Raw genomic sequence first — 12,898 nt, forward strand, 5'->3', positions numbered from 1 at the left:
AAAACAACGTTTCTGAAGGTAAGTTTTCAAGAATACGCATCCATTCACCAATGTCACATCATTTTACTGTTTAATTCTCCCCTGGGGTCTGTTATTCATCGGGTGAAGCGCTGAAGTGCAGAGTAATCTTGCAATAGCTCATCAGCTGGATTGTGATGCTGATAGATCTAGATCTATCTGTTGTCGTGTTGATTACAAAGAAACTACAATGGGAAGCTTTATGTACAGTGTTTGTTGATTACAAGTAAGGAAATCATGATCGCCACGCTGGTGATTTTAAACAGATTAAACGAACTTTGAATAAAAGGCGAGGAGAAAGAGATTGTTCATGGTATGATAAATGATTAGTCCTGCCTACGTTAAGGATAAGGTGGGGAGGGGTAGAGTCAAAAACTGAGTGAGGGTAGGCCAGATAGTAGGATGACCAGCTGGAGATAAAAACACTCCACTCCCCATGTCTTTACAGTGTTGTGATCAAACTTTCAAAGACGGTAGGTAACAGACAAAAGCATACAGTGTATGCTAATCAAATGAGATAAGTGGTTTTGAAAAATGAAGAGGTACCGCTCTTTGAGTTTTACAATTTTGGTTTGTTGCTTGTTTCTCATCCTTTTGCTTATTTTAAGTTGACCGTGCATTGGTGTGAATTTTATTTTTACAGGATATATACAAGAGTTACACCACATGCCGGTTCCTGGGAACAAGCGTTCTGCATTTATTCCGGTGCCACAGAAGGGAGCCGATTTCACTAGTACTACTGTATCAAGGTTTGTTACCTAATACATCTTAACAGTAAGATTTTTTTATTTGTATTAATTGGAACATGTTTGCACATCATTTGTAAGCGACCTCTGTGAATTTGATGGGTTTAACGTACGAACCCTCACTATGGTCAACATTCTGTTAGCGACTGTTTGAAGCGAATAAATGTAGCGGTCAGAAAGATTCCAGAATCAGTTGGGTCACTGGAAACTGTGTTTGTTTGTTTTTTAACCTGAAACAGTAAGAATTATACGAATTCATGAAATACAATTTTCTTTCATTTTGGTCTGTTGTGTGAAGACTTGCTAACCCGGCTTTGACCGACTCTCTGAGATAGTAAACATTATTCAAATACATTCAAATAAATATGTCACTTTTCATCTTTTGTGTGAAGGGTACCACAGGCTGATTTCCTGCACCATGGATGTAGAGGAGGCCAGACAGTCTGCTTCTCATTCCAGCTGTGTTGCGTTTTTTTCTGCTCGTGAAGTGTATCGCCACATTGCCAAAGCCATTGGCCAAGAGAAGTCACCCTGTCTGCCCATTTTGCATAGCCTTACAGGCTGTGACACTATGTCGTTCTTCAATGGTATTGGGGAATCAGAAGGCTTGGGAAGTATGGCAAGCATTTGAAGACGTCACTCAAACTTTCTTCAGGTTGTCTGCTCCTCTTTGTAAGCTGAGTACCACTGACAGGGCAGCACAAGAGCTTTTTGGTGTACATTTGTAGGACAAAACCAGCAACGTACTGGGTGTAAACAGTGCAAGACGGTACCTCTTCAGTAAAAAGAGCTGCCAAATTGACCATAATCCCCTTACAAGTGAGGTGCTGCTGCAGGACATGAGATTGAGAAGAGCCATCTACCTATTAGACTTCCAAACTCTGTGGGCTGGCAGTTCAAGGCTGGAAAGTGGGAGTCATTCTGGACGAGCTTTCAAGAGGTATCCAGCGTGTGCCGAGAACTCATGAGGTGTGCCTGCAAGAAAAACTGTACAACAAAACGCTGCAAATGCTGCTAAGAAGGACTGCAGAGCACAGCTCTCTGCAAATGTGCTTGCATGCCTGTGAAAACTGTCAGCATCTAAACTGTGCAAAAATATTATTGCACCCATTTTCATACCCCAACTCAAACTTCCTGTGTCATTTTATTCAAACTGTCTATGCCAATAAAGGCTCGCATCTTCGCTATCTGGCACATTTTTTTTTAACATCATCATTTACGCCGTCAAAATAAGGATACCCTTGACGTGACAAAGAGATGTGACAAAAACTTCGGGTACCTTTTAAAAAGCCGACGACAATTCCTGAGGCACAACTGGGTCACTGTTGTATACGAAGAGAAAGTCAACTTGATTATCCATCCAGAACAGGTTGTTTTATTTCGCCATCTTGCATATTTCTAGTGTTGTGCCATTGTACCTACTGATGTATGTGTCGATCTCACGGATGAGATGTTTATGTGTCAAATTTGAGGGATACCCAAGTCAACTAAAATCCATGTATTTTAGCAATGACCAAGTGGGTTGCGTTGAAACTTTCAGGAATGTGTGTCTACGCACGAGGCGTAGTTCAACCGTTTGAGTACACTTTCAAATCTTCACGAAATAATATTTTAAAAACTGCCACAGGTTTGTTGACTTACATCCCACATATTTTTGACTTCGCATGTATATATGACAGATGGTTGTTTCAAGTACTGCCAAAGTTTCTTTTGAGTATAGACACTTGCCGGAATGTGCTAGTTGTGTAAACACATGAGAACAAACAACGTTTTCGAAATACAGCGATTATGAATTTTAGTCGACTTTTGAGTTGATACATTACATTTTTATCAGTTTTATTTTGGGGGTACCCTTATTTGGGCGGCGGTCAAATAACCCATGTAAAGGCCACCTTTTATCTTAAAAGTGTTCCAGTTAGCCAAGTTGAGTGCCCTCAATAGCATACATTGAATATAACAGCACAGGAATGAATGTTTTCGTTTTGGTATGAAAATTGGTGCAATATATTTATTTTTGCACAGTTTAGGTAATCCACAAATTCTTCAACCCTGCCACCCACACCGTCCAATCATTCTCTGCACCAACAATACATGTATTGTTTTGTTTAAAAATGTGTTTGTGTTAGTTTCTATTGCAAGAGAATGTCTTGTAGCATCAAAAATGCCTAAATACCCTTTTTATTGGCGGCCATTTTGAAAATTGTAAAAAACTACTGATTTCTTAATTTTTTCACGGTGGCTCTGTATCAGGTTTTGTTAAGCAAAAGCAAATGTCCATTTACGCCAAATTTGCTGTTAATCACATGAAGTGAAATATGCCTAACATACCCAACCGTTTACACTGGCGGCCATTTTGAAAAATTGTTTAAAAACTACCCATTTTTTTATTTTTCGCGATGGCTCTGTATCAGGTTTTGTTAAGCACATAAAATTCTTCATATTTGCTTAATTTGGTGTTTGTTGCATGATTTGAATGATTTTGCAACATAGGAGCCCCACTAAAATGTGATGCTTTGTTTTGTCAATTTTTTAAACGTTCCAATATCCTACAATCTTGTTTCTTGATGACGAAATACAGAATGTATGCTTTGCTGAATATGCTATTACATCTCGCTAATCAGCATAAACGACGAATGAAAAAGAAAGAAGGAAGAAAATAAAAACAGGCAGATAGTAAGTTGTCCTATCTATGTCATTACAACGGGCTGATCAGTGGATACAACGTAAGACAAGGATGGCCAAATCTCAACACTTTAACTCGCCAGCCGGGCGAGTAATTTCAAGAAAGTCACTAGCCCGGCAGAAACGTCGCTGGCCCGGTACAAACCACAGTTGATCTGCAGTGTTTATATGGCTTAAAAACCCAATATTACAATCAAAAGGATCGCATTTGACCAGATTTTTCATTGGCTAGCCGGGCGAGTTGCCAGGCGGTTTCTACTAGCCCAGCAGATTTTTTTCTCGCCCCTGCCGCGGCCGGGCGGACGATTTGGCCATCCCTGTAAGACAGGCGAAAGGGGGAAAAAGAGGACGGAGAAATATGAAAGACAGACGGACCAAAAAAACAATAAATGCACAGAATGATTACCCTACCTGCAAAATCGTATTTGTCAGATTTTATGTAATAAATACAAACAGATTGATAGACAAAGAAAATGTTACCCCTACCGAACTTTGCAATTTCTCGTTCAAAATCGTCCACGGACAATCTCGCAAAACTGACCCAACGAAAACAAACAAGTAGGAGAAAAATGAAGACACACGCACACTCACACTCACACACACACACACACACACACACACACACACACACAGACAAACACACACACACACACACTCACACACACACACTCACACACACACACACAGACACACACTCACACACACACACAGACAAACTCACACACACACACACACAGACAAACACACACACACACAAACACACACACACACTCACACACACACACTCACGTACACACACACACTCACACACACTCACACACACATATACACACACACACACACTCACACACACACACACTCACTCACACACTCACTCACTCACACTCACACCACTCACACACACACACTCACACACACACTCACTCACACACACTCACACACACACTCACACACACACGCACACCGCTCACACACACACACACACACACACACAAACACACATATATATATATATATATATATATATACAAACACACACATAAGACATGTATAACAGATAAGATCATTGATTGTCCATAATATTAAAGAATATAAAAAGTGTGGTTCATCTGCTCTTAAAAACACACACACTAACACAACGAAAAGAAGAATAAACGCAAACAAAATACAAACCATACCTGTAAAATCGTCATTTCTGTCACAGTCGAACACGCCGCATAGTCCCACCAAATCACACCCGAACACAAACACCGTAACCACACCTATAGAGACACACAACTGGAGGCGCTCAGCCGTCTTACACAGGCCAAGCAACCCCTAATACCGTGCATTCATAACCTACAATTGTCCATGCAGTGACACACACACACTCCACGGCTGTCGATGAATGAACGCTGCGACGTTTGCTGTCACACGAAGCAAGCAATGCAAGACTCGTCGCGAGCTCAGAGCAGGTGACAGACAGAGAGAGAGTCTGAGCTCGTTACAGCACCGCTGTGTTTTATAGTCAGTCTGCGTGATATGCGGCTGCGTGCACTAACTTCAATCTGTTTGCTGCATTTGGTCGATCTGCTCTGTTTGCTGCACTTTGCTCGATCTGCTCTATTTGCTGGACACAACAATTTGTAACCGTGTGTGTGGTATGAGCTGATCGAGTTTCACGCTCGGCCCGGGGTCGAGTCTAAACAACCACCCCCCTCCGCCCCTACCCGCCAGCGCGACTCGGGTTTCGTGCAATATGCCCCGTGTCGCGTGTTCTCGTCAACGACAATTGTTGTTGCTTGTGGTGTTGTTGTTGTTGTTGTTGTTGTTGTTGTTGTTGTTGATGCTGTTGTTGCTGTTGGTGGTGGTGGTGGTGTTGTTGCTGCTGCTGTTGTTGTTGGTGGTGGTGTTGTTGTTGTTGCTGCTGCTGTTGTTGTTGTTTGTGGTGGTGTTGTTGTTGTTGCTGCTGCTGTTGTTGTTGGTGGTGGTGGTGTTGTTGTTGTTGCTGCTGCTGTTGTTGTTGTTGTTGCTGCTGTTGTTGTTGTTGGTGGTGGTGTTGTTGTTGCTGCTGCTGTTGTTGGTGGTGATGGTGGTGGTGTTGTTGCTGATGTTGTTGGTGGTGGCGGTGATGGTAGCGATGGTGGTGGTGGTGTTGCAGCTGATGGTGGTGGTGGTGCTGTTGTTGCTGCTGTTGGTGGCGGAGGTGGTGGTGGTGTGATTGCTGCTGTTGTTGGTGGTGGTGGTGGTGTTGTTGCTGCTGTTGGTGGCGGTAGTGGTGGTGGTGGTGGTGGTGGTGTTATTGCTGCTGTTGTTTGTTGTGGTGGTGTTGCTATTGTTCTGGTTGGTGGTATGGTTTTGTTTACAACCTGACTTTGGTCATTTTCCCGACCCTAAATCGTGCAATTCCATCTGGTGTTTACAAGCGATCATGTTTATCACGCTGTGGGAGGCGCTCCATGCGTAAACAACTCGGAGGTGGTCAGATTCCCGAGCACGTTTCCACAGGTGTCTCGGATCGCTCACACCGGTAGCTGTCTCAGGCAGAGTTCCGTTTTACTTTTTGCTTTTCAACGTTCTCATATATATGCCTTTAGTATCAACACACGTAGATGCTAGAATTAATAGGTAAAAAAGTCCCATATGCAAATACCATTATGGTGGACGACGAATGACTATATGTTTCAACGATTAATAAGTTATGGTAAAAAGTGGATATTTTTGGTGCGCATTTTCGTAGTAATGCTCAAAACAAACCAATACAAACCATACAAACCATAATAGGGTGCAAAAGCAATGCAAACGCAATCTTTTGGTGACACAAAAAGTTATGGACTGGTCCTATATTTTTCGCAAATTTAATTACGTTTAGAGGTTGTTCCAGCTCGGAGCAAAAGCTAAATGTGCGGATTTGAGGTTTGCTCCAACTCTGAGGCGATTTGCAAAACAGGAAAACTAAATCCCGTATAGATAAAATATTTGATCCTTGTGATGGTAGAGCGTTCTTTGAACACGCTCGGGCGCAGTGGCGTGGTGGTAAGACGTCGGCCTCCTAATCGGGAGGTCGTGAGTTTGAATACCGGTCGCTGCCGCCTGGTGGGTTAAGAGTGGAGATTTTTCCGATCTCCCAGGTCAACTTCTGTGCAGACCTGCTAGTGACTTTAACCCCCTTCGTGTGTACACGCAAGCACAAGACCAAGTGCGCACGGAAAAGATCCTGTAATCCATGTCAGAGTTCGGTGGGTTATAGAAACACGAAAATACCCAGCATGCCTCCCCCGAAATCGACGTATGCTGCCTGAATGGCGGGGTAAAAACGGTCATACACGTACAAATCCACTCGTGCTAAAAACATGAGTGAACGTGGGAGTCTAAGCCCATGAACAAAGAAGAAGAAAAAGAATACGCTCAATCAGTGGATAGCATGGAAGTGGTGGGATATGCGTTTTATGTGAGGGAAAAGAATTGTCACAGCTCTGAGGTGTTAAGTCGGGTAGATGGATGTTCCAGCTCTGAGCAAATGTATGCACAGTGATACGTTTTTTAGTTTTTTTTAAAGAAATCAGTTCATCCAACAAATCCAACACAATACAGCAAGCAGTCTGGGCGTTGATATGTGGTACGTGTCCAACAGGAGGTATGATCTTTTCCCTAAACTTGGTCACACACTCACAATAAACTTGGTCACACACTCACAATAAACTTGGTCACACACTCACAATAAACTTGGTCACACACTCACAATAAACTTGGTCACACACTCACAATAAACTTGGTCACACACTCACAATAAACTTGGTCACACACTCACAATAAACTTGGTCACACACTCACAATAAACTTGGTCACACACTCACAATAAACTTGGTCACACACTCACAATAAACTTGGTCACACACTCACAATAAACTTGGTCACACACTCACAATAAACTTGGTCACACACTCACAATAAACTTGGTCACACACTCACAATAAACTTGGTCACACACTCACAATAAACAGCCTGGGTGCTCTATATGTACACTGGGACATTTGTTTTTACGGATTAATTTCCTAAAAGCCACAAGAAAACACAACCTTCCTAGAATAAACTTCCAAAGCTCTAACTAAACTTAAAACCTCTCCAAACTTTTCAGAAGATTAAAACAAATGACAGAGTCCTACTTTTTAGCATGAGATGAGATGAAGATTCCCCGAGCTGACTCAGCCATCCCGTCCGTCCTTCCAGACCCATTCTCTGGGCCGGGGTTCACGAAGAGAAAGTGGGTGCCACCCAAACAGGGAGAGCACAAACCGCGCGGTCTGATTCTATTCGTTGAAATTATAACAAATCTCAATTTCAACCAATCCAACACCGCGGCTGTCTCCCGACAGGTTGGTACCTTTCTCGCGCACCTCGACCCTGTTGACTGGAACAACTATCAATTCATCGACCTTTTAAAGGCACAGTCCGTCCTGTTGACTGGAACACTATCAATTCATCGACCTTTTTAAAGGCACAGTCCGTCCTGTTGACTGGAACACTATCAATTCATCGACCTTTTAAAGGCACCGTCCGTCCTGTTGACTGGAACACTATCAATTCATGACCTTTTAAAGGCACAGTCCGTCCTGTTGACTGGAACACTATCAATTCATCGACCTTTTAAAGGCACCGTCCGTCCTGTTGACTGGAACACTATCAATTCATCGACCTTTTAAAGGCACCGTCCGTCCTGTTGACTGGAACACTATCAATTCATCGACCTTTTAAAGGCACCGTCCGTCCTGTTGACTGGAACACTATCAATTCATCGACCTTTTAAAGGCACCGTCCGTCCTGTTGACTGTAACACTATCAATTCATCGACCTTTTAAAGGCACCGTCCGTCCTGTTGACTGGAACACTATCAATTCATCGACGCACCGATCGTCCTGTTGACTAGAACACTATCAATTCATCGACCTTTTAAAGGCACCGTCCGTCCTGTTGACTGGAAAGATATCAATTCATCGACCTTTTAAAGGCACCGTCCGTCCTGTTGACTGGAACACTATCAATTCATCGACCTTTTAAAGGCACCGATCGTCCTGTTGACTAGAACACTATCAATTCATCGACCTTTTAAAGGCACCGTCCGTCCTGTGAAATACTTGTGATCATTGTCTCATGTTTGTCCAGGTTTTTGCATGGGATCAGACCATCCCTCTATATTTACACAGACAAAATACTAAAAAACATAATATTGTATTGCCCAGAGTTTGAAATTTGCCTTGAAAATTACGGTTAAGAAATATTCAATCCAGTCATGGACGCCTGATCTGGTTTTGTTGTTGTTTACACACACACACACACACACACACACACACACACACACACACACACACACACACACACACACACACACACACACATACACCACCACCCTCGTCTCGATTCCCCGTCTATGTTAAAACGTTTAGTAGGGCGGGGATGTAGCTCAGTCGGTAGCGCGCTGGATTTGTATCCAGTTGGCCGCTGTCAGCGTGAGTTCGTCCCCACGTTCGGCGAGATATTTATTTCTCAGAGTCAACTTTGTGTGCAGACTCTCCTCGGTGTCCGAACACCCCCGTGTGTACACGCAAGCACAAGACCAAGTGCGCACGAAAAAGATCCTGTAATCCATGTCAGAGTTCGGTGGGTTATAGAAACACGAAAATACCCAGCATGCTTCCTCCGAAAACGGCGTATGGCTGCCTAAATGGCGGGGTAAAAAACGGTCATTCACGTAAAATTCCACTCGTGCAAAAAACACGAGTGTACGAGGGAGTTTCAGCCCACGAACGCAGAAGAAGAAGAAGAAGAAAAACGTTTAGTCAAAACTTGACTAAATGTAAACAAGAGATATGTATGAATGTGCCAAATTATTGCCCATGCCCCGGGACGAACCTTCCAGACTGACAGAAAAAAAACCAGCCGACAATCATCAAGGCAATGTTCATGATCCTAGTTCTGTGATCTGGAGGGTTCTTTCATGCATACACTTCATTGAATCCCTAATGCACTGGGCAGTGGGATGCCTTCTTCGAGGGCCCCAAAGGGTTTAAAATCGTGATCGTGATTGGCGTTTTTTGACCTTTCTGTGACCGTGATTGCCGAAATTTCCACTTCTGTGATCGTGATGGGACTTTGCCCGTGATCCGTGATGACAAAAAAATCAAGTCTCGTGATCGTGATCGTCATTTGTTTTCGTGATCGTGATGGGCATTATTGCAAAGCATTTTATTTTCAACGTACATTTTTCACAGCTGTATCACTCTATGATCCTCTATTCGTCAAGGTGTTTGTGATCGTGAAAACAAAAATCAAGGTAACTGTGATCGTGAAAGCTAAAATTTCCCTTCCCGTGATCGTGATGATACCCCCCCCTTTTGGGGCCCTCTTCTTCACAGGGACTAGATCAGAGCGCTCGTTTCTTCCATCTTGTTCTGCGCCGGTGTAGCAGATATCCAATGATGACGTCAGTGTTTGATGACGTCAGTGTGTGATGACTGTAAGAAGTCACAGGGGGGTTGGAGGGGAGGCGTCTTCCACCGGCGGAATCATATGTGACCCTCCACCACGAAATGAGTCGCATGTCACCTCGCGCGGTTCTGCACTAGGCTTAATATAAGTCCGGGGAGTGTATGGTAACAGTGTGAGGGTCACCTTAGTCACAGGCTTATAACTCAAACAGTTTTTGCTCTTTTCTAAAACGGTTTTCACCACTGAATAGAGCATAAAAAACTCTTTAGGAAAATGTAAAAATATGAAAATCATGCAAAGGTGACATGCGACTCATTTCGTGGTGGAGGGTCACATATGACGTTCTAACTTGGTTGTTTGATCTTTATGTCTGGCGCCGGCCAGTCGCCATCTTGTTCTACCCAGGTGGAGCTCTGATAACCAGTGATTGCGTCAGTGTGTGATGAAGGTAAGAAGCCACCAGAGGGCGTCTTTCTCTGGCTGAATCACGTGACTTCTTCATGTGGTCGTTTGATCTTGATTTCTGACCCGGTCCTGCGTCTGATTCGTGTTGCTTGGCATTCATTCACATTTTTCTGAGTCGTTTTTTTGTTCGATTCGCATTTGTCTTTTTCTGGTTGAATCACATGACTTTCAAAATCTGATTGGTTTGTCTTGAATTCATTTTGCTTTTCATTAAGAACTGTTTAGTTGTTTTTTTATGATCCACTCATTTTTATTTCTGGTCCCTTCTGGTCTTCTCTTCTTCTTGTTTGTTTTTACATTTAGTCAAGTTTTGACTAAATGTTTTAACGTAGAGGGGGAATCGAGACGAGGGTCGTGGTGTATGTGTGTGTGTGTGTGTGTGTGTGTGTGTGTGTGTGTGTGTGTGTTTGTGTGTGTGTGTGTGTGTGTATGTGTGTGTGTGTGTGTGTGTGTGTGTCTGTCTGTCTGTGCGTGTGTGTGAGTGTAGAGCGATTCAGACCAAACTACTTGACCGATCTTTAGGATATTTGACATGAGAGTTCCTGGGAATGATATCCCCGGACTTTTTTTTTCGATAAATACCTTTGATGACCCTATATCCGGCTTTTTGTAAAAGTTGAGGCGGCACTGTCACACCCTCATTTTTCAATCAAATTGATTGAATTTTTGGCCAAGCAATCTTCGACGAAGGTCGGACTTCGGTATTGCATTTCAGCTTGGTGGCTTAAGGGGTTACTTGTGTGTTCAAATCGCGTGAAAGAAACATTACACATTTTGTGCACAGGTTCCTTTAAGCAATATGGACACATCTGTGCAAAGAAAAAAGGGGGTCGACGTATTAACTTTTGTTTTAGAATTTTTTTACTGGGGGTTGTCAAGTACGATTTTGCGAAAAACACTGCGATTTTTGACATGATCCCAACTGACATATTTAGCTCTACAAATAATAAATGAGACATTAGTTTGTGTATATAAATGAATGGAGAGTATAACTTTATCATAAAACGGTACTTATCAACGTGCATTTTCAGAAAATGATCGAGGTTTATCGAGGGCGTACACATAAAATCATCACTCCTTTAGTAGTAAAAACGTATTTTAAAAAAATTCGCGTGAAAGAAACATTACACATTTTGTGCACAGGTTCCTCTAAGCAATATGGACACATCTGTGCAAAGAAAAAAGGTGGTCGACGTATTAATTTTTTTTTTAGAATTTTTTTACCGGGGGTTATCAAGTACGATTTTGCGAAAAACACTGCGATTCTTAAGGGGTTACTTGTGTGTTCAAATCGCGTGAAAGAAACATTACACATTTTGTGCACAGGTTCCTCTAAGCAATATGGACACATCTGTGCAAAGAAAAAAAGAGGTTGACGTATTAACTTTTGTTTTAGAATTTTTTTACTGGGGGTTGTCAAGTACGATTTTGCGAAAAACACTGCGATTCTTAACATGATCCCGACTGATATATTTAGCTCTACAAATAATAAATGAAACATTAGTTTGTGTATATAAATGAATGGAGAGTATAACTTTATCATAAAACGGTACTTATCAACGTGCATTTTCAGAAAATGATCGAGGTTTCTCGAGGGCGTACACATAAAATTATCACTCCTTTAGTAGTAAAAACGTATTTAAAAAAAATTCGCTCGACAGAAAACATAACTAAACTTGAACACAGCTAAGTTCACTGTATACATATACAATACCTGTAAACAAAATAAGTTGTTGCCTTATTGTCTGCTTCACAATTATTCCCGTACCAACCCCACCCCCATTATCTTGACTGACAAAAATGATAAAAAGAAATAATTTGGGAGCGCTGGACTTGTGATACATGAGTTTGAATCAGGGTGAAGGGTTGGGGGTCGGAACATTTGTGTGCAAAGTTTCATGAAGATCTGTCCAGTAAATTTCTATGAATCGCACACCACACACACACACACACACACACACACACACACATATATAATATATATGGCCTGGGGCGATTGTAGCTTCCCTTCTTCGTGTCCAGCTCTCTCTCTCTCTCTCTCTCTCTCTCTCTCTCTCTCTCTCTCTCTCTCTCTCTCTCTCTTTGCGAATATGATTTTGAAGCGCATTACATAAAGTCGGTATCTGATATCTAAAGTCCTGATATTTTGGATGCGGAGGAATTTTTCCTGGTGATGATCTGAGGTAACGGAATTGTTCATGCATTCTGAGGGAATTTGACAGGTATCGGGGTGTGTGTGTGTGTGTGTGTGGGGGGGGGGGGGGGGGGGGGTTGGTGGTGTGTGTGGGGGGGGCTTTTGGTGTGGGGTAAATGATTAAAAACGCCTGCACCCTAACTATGAAAGCAGCCACACGCATACTCACAGAGACACAGAGGCACGCATGTTTGTGTGACGGTTTGCACGAATGACCATTGAAAATTAGTTTTTGATAAAAACAAGCGACATTTCCTTTGAGCACACAGGTGCTCAGCCAATGTGTATTGAAACTTGTTCAATTATCTCAAAATGTCATAACGTTTGG

At 42.5% G+C, this 12,898-nt stretch overlaps 1 protein-coding gene across 2 annotated transcripts in view; it reads right to left on the reverse strand.

Annotated features, from left to right (window-relative positions):
- LOC138976711 (sulfotransferase 1C2-like) overlaps window positions 1-12,898 on the reverse strand; it is a 99,006-nt gene that overhangs the window by 36,343 nt on the left and 49,765 nt on the right. The window contains exon 1 of one of the 2 annotated variants that reach the window (XM_070349582.1): window positions 4,625-5,107. The exons of the other annotated variant lie outside the window; for it this stretch is intronic. The gene's annotated coding sequence lies outside the window, so the exon portion shown is untranslated. Of the gene's footprint in view, window positions 1-4,624; window positions 5,108-12,898 lie in introns of those variants that run through there. 2 annotated transcript variants of the gene reach the window in all.

The sequence above is a fragment of the Littorina saxatilis genome, linkage group LG9 (assembly GCF_037325665.1).
Source record: "Littorina saxatilis isolate snail1 linkage group LG9, US_GU_Lsax_2.0, whole genome shotgun sequence".
In the NCBI taxonomy this organism is placed as follows: Eukaryota; Metazoa; Mollusca; class Gastropoda; order Littorinimorpha; family Littorinidae; genus Littorina; species Littorina saxatilis.